The sequence below is a fragment of the Petromyzon marinus genome, unplaced genomic scaffold (genome assembly GCF_048934315.1).
Source record: "Petromyzon marinus isolate PM22_M1 ecotype Great Lakes invasive population unplaced genomic scaffold, UKy_Petmar_22M1.pri1.0 PM_Scaffold_43, whole genome shotgun sequence".
Taxonomy (NCBI): Eukaryota; Metazoa; Chordata; class Hyperoartia; order Petromyzontiformes; family Petromyzontidae; genus Petromyzon; species Petromyzon marinus.
In genome coordinates, this window is record NW_027423424.1 from 191691 (window position 1) to 200181 (window position 8491).

Consider the following 8491-nt stretch of genomic DNA (forward strand, 5'->3'; position numbering starts at 1 on the left):
TAATGTGTGAAATTATTCACGTCAATTATGTTGCCATATTTAGATAGGTGGAAGATTGAGGCATCATGCCACGATTGAGCCATTTAATGTCTGTACGCTCTTCGTTAATAAAATATAAGTGTATGCTTGCAGTTTAAATTCTTCATCATCATCGGACATGTTTAATCCACTGCTCGATGGATACTGATTTAATTACCAGCTAATGCTCACACACTTGTGTGGTGCCGTGGAATGAGTCACTGGAGCGCGTGCCGCTGGGAGATTGGTAGACAATGGCATTAGGACTATCAGCCCGTTCTACCAGTTGCAGCTGTGGGCAAAGCATGAAGCCATCTGAAGGATCCAGAGGGGTGCAGGGCCGAGGGTAGAGCCTGGCCACGCTTTTCAGGATATAAGGCGAGCTCCAACTCACAGCCGGGGCAGCTGCGATCTGGAGTGGAATTCGTCGTGCTGTCGTAATTGTGATCGTCACCCTCTTCAGCTGTGGGTTTGGCAGCATGTTGGCTGTCCCGACCCGGTGTGTGGTTATCCCCTAAGGCTCTGAAGGTCGGAATAAAAGAGATAGAGTACCTCCTATTAGTGTCTGTGAACTAGAACACAACATTTGGTGTCAGGCGTGTTAACGAAATTTTTTTTATATTTTAGGGTTGTTATGAATGTTTTTATCTTCGAATCCTTGAGGGGGAAATAGACTATGCTGAAACACGTTAAGAGGAAGGCTCTCGCCCGCATACCCTCGGGCAAGGAGGATTCCCGGGCAGGGCTGGCAACCGGGACCCCTTGTGGGGGGCCCCGGAGTGGTGATCCCGGCGGGGCAGCGAGCAAAGGGCGACGGCTCTGCGCCGCCGCCGGCTGAAGGGGGGCTGCAGGCAATCGGCAAGCGCATCGTGGGGCGGCTTTCCACAGTGTCGACCCTGGTGGGGCAGCTGGGCAGGGAACAGCCGAAGGAAGGGGCTGTGGCTCGGGGGTGGCGAGCAGGCGACTCCACCATCACTGCCGACCGAGGGCATGAATTGGGTCCCTTTAACCTGCCGCCGACAGCTCATCCGGGGGCACCTTCCCTAGCGCAGCGGCTGCCGCTTCTCAATTTTCGGCTGCGGGGGGTGCTTGGGCGGCCTTCCAGCGGCGGTTCTCCACCACTTGCGAGCTCGCAGGGTGGTCCGATGCGGAGGCGCTACTTATTCTTCCCACCGCACTGGATGACAGCCTTGGCGGCGTTTTTTTTTTACATTGGGGAGGTGGACAGAATGAAGCTGCGTCAAGCGTACTCCCAGTTGGCGGCAATTTTTGAACTGCCGTCCAACGCGGCAGACATTCGTAATACAGAGTTGGGGGGAGACAGACACCCCGCGCTTTCTGCAGCGCACTGCTGTCGCTGGCCAAGGATGCGTACCCAAAGATGGAGCAGGCAGGACTGGATTCTCTGGTGCTTGAGAAAATGTTGATGCTGGCTCAGGAAATTAACGTTTGTTTGCCGGCCACAGAGGAGGATAACCTGTTCTCGATTCAGGTAGCCCATTGCATCCAGGCCCACTATAACCTGCGACGACGTGCTGGGGTGACGGCAGGGGCTGGTTTTCCAGGAGAAAAGGGCAACCAGGCTCTCTGAGAGTCTCCCTGGGTGTGCGCGTCAGGTGGTTGGAGCCTGCGGAGGACATTCGGAGTGGGACGACGATGGGACAAGCGGCGGGGGGGGGGCCCATTACCTCTTTCAGTTGTGGCCTACCGGGACACATCTCCAGGGGCTGCCGTGCTGATTTGGGGCCGCCTCCGCTCCTCTGGGTCCAAAGGCAGGTTGCAATAGGTCACACACCCGGCCGACACAGCCACCTCATGCATCCCATTTCAGTCCGTGTCAGGTGCACACGCCATCGCCCCTCATAGGAATACGGGGTATGAAGGTGGTGCATGATGGTTGGCAATGGACCGCACTGGCACACTGTGTCATGGCAGCGGGATCATCCACAGTATGTGGATTTGTGCAGGCTGTTGAGGTGCGAATGCTCCTAGATGCGGGGGCATCCGCCACCATGGGTTCAGAGTTTATTTTTAGGACTCTGCCATAGATGTGGGTTGCCTGGGTCTGGCAGATAATCTGTTGCCGCTAATGGTGGGAGTTTAGGCATTGTGGGCTAAATCAAGGCATCTATACGGACTGGCGATATTGAAAGGACGGGCCTGGTGTTGGTTTCAAGTTCGTTAGCGGTGCCTTGTTTATTGTGGAAGGATTTTTGGAAGAGGATGCCCCTCTGGATTTTAATTGACCAGGGTTGTGTGGAGTTACCGTCGGGGCATCGGTTGAGATTTTTGGAGTCCCCTACTGGATGGTGTATCGCTAACACTGTGGTTCAGGCCATGGTGTGTGAAACTGTTAGGGTTCCCCTGGGTGCACAGATGCTCATACCCTTGAGCTGCGGTCACGGCTCGACCAGAAAATCGCTGGGAGTGAGGTTCTTCTAACCCCTTCAAATAGAGCAGTTCGTGGGCAAATTTTTATAGGGCATCAGACCTAGTGTGGGGAGCGGTGGCGCAGCGGTTAACACACTAATGAACATGGCGACCAGGGTTCGATTGTCCAACACCAGTGACAATTATCTGAGCCGGTCCTGGGCCTCCCCTAGATTAACTCAACCTCGAATGAGTATCAATTGCAATGTGTAAACAACGCCACTGGGGAGATAAAGGCGGCCAAGCATGGTGCTGGCCACACACCCCATTGTGTATCGTACCAGCCTTCATAGGTGCTGGCTACAGTAGGCTGTTGGCAATATATTGTATTTTAATTAACTATTTGGCACGTTGTTACATGACATACCTTACTGGCTGTCGGGTGGTGGAGGGTTGCGACGCATCTATGCTTATGGGATCTAATCCTAAAACCTGTATTAACATGTTAAGCTGTGTTCAACCACCACACTACAGGTCTCAACAACACTCACTCACTGGTTCGCTCAATCACGATTATATTATTGCGTATGGAGGCAATAAAAGGTGTCAATTGAATACAGTGTACCAAAAAAAGTTTAACAGTTGTATTGCTATATTCTTGGTTCTTTCGGTAAAGTCACGTGGTTTTCACACCTGATGATTGTTGTGTTGCAGTCGAAACGTCGTGAATTGTATTGTTCTGTTAACGCCGACAATGGTATCTGCAGCGAAACGTCGAATATGAGATTGGAAATTTTGCTCAACATTTCGGCTATTGCTGAAGTGCCAAATCAATTGGCATGTTTTCCCAAGTGACGACTTGAAGTGATTGGCTCTGTCAGTTGGTGGAGGGTTATACTGAACATTGGCCTCTTACCTACCAAGAGTATAATGACATTTATTTTCGGCACTTCTTGACTCGAGTGCTCACTCGCCACGTCATGGAGGCCGTGATGGCGTGGAGAAGGCCGTAGTAGCGGAAAGGATGCCGTGATAAACTCGCTCATCTTACACCGACTCACTCGCACATCAATGACTCGCGCAACCACAGACCCATTCACTCATCATACACTCGCTCGCACTACCACTGACTCGCACACATCATAAACTGGGAGTGTCATGCTGCCAGCTATGGCTGCAACTTTGGTCGTACATGTTATAGTATCGTAATACTATTGCATGTTCACCAGCTCACTCCTTGTTTAAAAAATGTTGCTGTGAAGGTCTGGCTCTCAGATTAACTCTCCCAAATAACATATATTGGTAGTGTCCTGATATAGACCGCCTAGTGGGAAGGATGTTGAAGCTGCATCTGCAGAGCTTTTTGGAGGCCTCCCTAAAGGCGAAATAGTTTTAGTGGGTGATCTAAATTGGAATTTGCTAAACCCGCTGGCCGTGGCCACAAATTTTGCAGATGAATTTAACCTGTTTAAATTAATAAATGTCCCCACAAGACCCAACCTAAAAAATCTGGTACAGTCATCTCTGCTTGACGTCCTATTGACAAATGCCCCTCACAATTTCACACTGACTGGTGTTCTGGGTAAAAACCTTGGTGATCGCTCCATTTTTGGGGTGAGATCATCAGCCAGACCCGAAGCACTCGGACACTTCAGCACTCGGGCATTTACTAATGATGTGCTTCACTCGGATATTGACAAGGTCTGTGATATCCCCAACCTAACTACGGCTTGGGAGACCTTCAGGTACACGTTTCTCCAAATTCTTAACAAACATGCTTCGTTGGTTAGATTTAAAACTAAAGGCAACCACCCACCATGGTTTGATCCTTTGTTTACAAAGCTCATGAAAACTAGGGACAAGGCTTGGACATGTGCTCAGAAAAGTACTTTGGTCAATGACTGGCTAGAATACAGGATTTTAAGGAATAGATGCGTCAAAAAAATGCCTATTTTTCCTCCTGGAATCACATGGAAATGCCAGGATTTTCTGGAAAACAATCAAATGTATCGAAAAGGCATCCAATACAGATAATCTGCCCGTTGAGCTTAACGGAAATGGGGAATATTTTTCAGATCCCAAAAAAATAGTTGACAATTTTTTAACCTTCATTTTTCTGAAGCTGGTAATCTTTTTGATAATGTATTGGGAGTCACCCCTGCTCATGCAAATTCATACACCCCTGTCCAAATATTAAACGACTTTAGTTTCCAGCAAATCCACGAAAGTATTGTTCTGAAACAACTGTCCTACCTCAAAGGGTCTTCCTCTACCGGAGCAGATAGTATTCCCATCTTTGCTCTACTAACTGTTGGTCACCTAATATACAAACCTATAGCCCATATTTTCAACCTGTCCATCATATAAACATCAGTTGCTCTAGAATGGAAACATTCCTATGTCCGTCCACTTCACAAAGAGGGCCCTAAAGGTGATCCAAATAACTACCGACCTATCTCAATTTTGTCCCCGTTCATGAAAATTTTTGAAAAATTATTGAACTACCAAATTATCAGTTTCCTGTCCACCAGCAATCTACTACATCTAAAACAATCTGGGTTCTGAAAAAAATACAGCACCACATCTGCTCCATTAAACTCTCTGAATCACATTTACAGTAGCCTTGATACTAAGCAGTAATGTGCCTGTCTTTTTCTTGACCTGTCCAAAGCTTTTGATACAGTAGACCACAACACCCTGCTAAGTAAACTAAGTTGCCTCTGTTTTTCCGAAAACGCAGTAAAATGGGTACAAATTACCTCTTCTCTTACCCAAACTGTATTCACAGATGGTTGGAGGTCAATCGGCGTTAAGATAACAAAAGGGGTTCCACAGGGTTCCATCCTTGGCCCCCTTTTGTTCTCTCTTTATGTCAATGACTTGGGCACTGACCTGGATCATTCCAGGGTAAATCTTTTTGCAAATTACACGATACTAATTACTGCTGGCCGCTCTCCGGATGACTTGATTGCTAAGCTACAGGGTGATTTCAACAAACTACAACATCAGCTAGTTGCTCTTAAACTAGTCCTGAATACTTCCAAAACCAAGGTGCTATGCTTCTCACCTTGACTAAAGCTGGAAGTTATTTTTCCCCAATTACAGTCCTTAAATAATTATCAAATAGAGCAAGTCAAGATCTATAAGTATCTTGGTCATCCTGGATTCAAAACTGAATTTTGAAGATCGCATTGATTATATTGGTAAAAAGACGAAAATATAAATTGGTTTTCTGTATCGACACAAGCCCTGCTTCTCCCCCAATGTTCCGTTTTGCATTGATAAAAGCTACCATACTGCATCTACTTGGTTACTGTGACATCGTGTAAAAATCAGCCCCAAGTACTGAAGCTTGATTCCATCTATCACTCGGCCTTAAGATTTACATTGCACTGCTCATATAGGACTCACCACTGATCTCTCTACATTGGGTCAAACTTAACATCTCTTAATGTTCGACGGCTTGTGCAACAGATCTTATTTATTCACGATGTACTTACAAAAAATTCCGCAGACTACCTACTGGATCTCGTCTCTGTTTCAAAGAACAAATTTGACCTCAGGTCTTCGCTCATTTACCAGCTTCACATTCCCTATTGCCGTACAAAAACTGGAGGAAGGGCCTTTGCTATTGATGCCCCCAGGTTCTGGAATGCTATTGCCAATAAACTGCAACTTGAATCGCTACCAATGAGATCTTCTCTCAACACTGCTCTAGAGGAGTTGTACACCCCTAGCTGCTACTGCTATTCATTAGCGTAAAATAAAATGTTTCGCTCCAGATGACTACTGCAAAGTATTATCTGTATTTTGATTTAGCGTGCTGATCTTAAAGGTGCATTGAAAAAATAGATACTCCGACTGATGCTTCTGTTGTGGAGTAACTCATTCAGCCAGCTGTGGCTCTAGGGTTTGGTGTTTCAAGTTATTCATGTAGTTTATTGTTAAAAATTCGGTCAGTCCCTATGATCACTGTTACATTGCAATTATGGCTTCATTTTTGGTTATTTCGAAAACGTTTTTTGGTTGGGACATGTTTGTAGTACGGAGTAAGAATGGTGGCCTTAATCTAAGTTTCTTGTTGTTGTTTGACTTGCATCCCACTGGGATTTTTGCACACAGCGTTGGTGTACGGTGCTTTTTCAAGAATATTTTGCTGTTTTTTCCTGGATTTTCTGTTTGCACAGTCACTTCAAGATGTTTTCTTGTTCGTTTTTTCTTGTTTTTTGTTTGTTGCGGTTGCTCCCGATTTCAAGAGCCAAATGGCTCACAGGGCTATACCAAATAAATAAATAAACTGAAATGTATATCGTTAATACTGCTAGGAACCTCCTGGTGACACCAGCCCACAGGGGATCATTGTGACCGTCCGTCGTGCATACAAAAATGGGAGGGGCTGGGTGGGGAGGGGCTGGTCACCCCGTGGTGCCCTTATAAAACTCAACGTTTAACCTACTCACGCCGACTTGTGCCTGCCCTCATAGTCGGGCATATTTGCGGAATACACCACGCCGCCGTTGACCCTGGTCATTGACCGAGCAACCCAACGTTCCTACCAGCTCCCTCCGCTGCAATGTGTTTTGTTAAATTTGAATCACAGTTCCTATGATCACTGTTCTTACATTGTTCTTATAGCTTTATTTTGATTTCGAAAACATGGTTTAAGCCATGTTTCTTGTGGAAGTGCGGAGTTGGCCTGATAACTTAAATCTAAATTGTCTTATGGTTGTTATTCTTTGACTTGCATTACACTGAGATTTTTGCACACAGCGTTGTAATACCGTTTTATTTTCTGGAAGAGTTGCAGCTTTATCCAGGATGTTTCTGTTGCGTGTCGTCGCTTTAAGATGTTCTCTGTTCATATTGTTTGTGGTTGCACCCGACTCAAGAGCCGCATGGCTCACAGGGATATACCAATAATAAATGAAACTTGAAACGAGCCCTGTGCTCATACAACTGGAATCATGACCCCGTTGTTCCCCACTGTCACGCCCGCACGTCCGCGTGTCTGCCCTGGGCCACATTCGCGCCTCTGACTCGACCATCATTGCTATCGTCACGCTCACCAACAGGGACACTCACTGATGTTGCTCCATTTACGAAAGCGATGCTTTCTTTATAAAACGCGCGAAAAACTAAATATCAAATGAATTTTCCCATTAATTTAATGCAAAAAAAAAATCGGGATGCGTTTCGGACATATCAACTCCACTCCTTATCTAAAAATATACACCTATATCACTTTTCACAATGCAAAAGTACCCGTAAGGATTTTTTTTACCTTTGCAGGGAATTCACCAAAAGATTTGCATGTTGAATTGACTGGAGGTGATGTGGAGGCTTTGCTGTTGCCCTGCAGGGACACCGTGACGCTGTAGTGGACGGGTGATGCAGCCTCCACGGTGCTTCTTGTTTGATCTGGCGCGTGCCGTATGGTGTTTCGTTCACGCGGAAATTCGATTTTGTTCATCTAAAGGTGTCCATAATTTGTCAATTGCATGAACGTGACATTTTGTAAAATCGAACGTTCGTAAATAGATACATGAAGCAGGCCACTGTTGTATATGCCCCCCTTTCCATCTTAATATTAACAAGTAATTTTTCGATACATATAGATACATATTTCTATTATTATTTTAATAATGAATAAAAACACCAAACCAGGCCTCGCATGGCATGTGGAGGTCATATTTACCTTGACCCACTAACACGATTTTGACGTTCAGAGCCCTCCCAGGGTCAGAGGGAGCAGATAGAGAGCAGAGCACAGCGGATTGCAAGGGGCTGACATAAACACAAAGCCAGGGTCACTGGGAGGTTGCGGTAGCCTAGATCTAGTTAAGTCAAAAAAGCTAATTGGTTCTGCATTACTATTAAAGTAACTTAAAATCGGAATTTAACGACAGGGTAGGCTAAAGTTATTTATCTTCACACCCACTTCAATTGAACCCTGCCACAAGCTATAGCAATGTAACCATCACCCGTCTATTAATTAATATGAAATGTATTTACATTTTAATAATTTCTATACGACTTGACCCGAAGCTTATAACAATCAGGTTTTCATAAGTCAACATGAATGCTCTAATCCACCCATACGCAA

General features: G+C 45.8%; 1 long non-coding RNA gene across 1 annotated transcript; it reads left to right on the forward strand.

Moving 5' to 3' along the window:
• LOC142923341 (uncharacterized) lies at positions 1 to 8053 on the forward strand. The gene is made up of 3 exons (XR_012940688.1): positions 1 to 546; positions 1635 to 1790; positions 7748 to 8053. It is a non-coding gene; the product is annotated as an uncharacterized LOC142923341 (long non-coding RNA).
• The last annotated feature ends 438 nt before the right edge of the window (positions 8054 to 8491 follow it).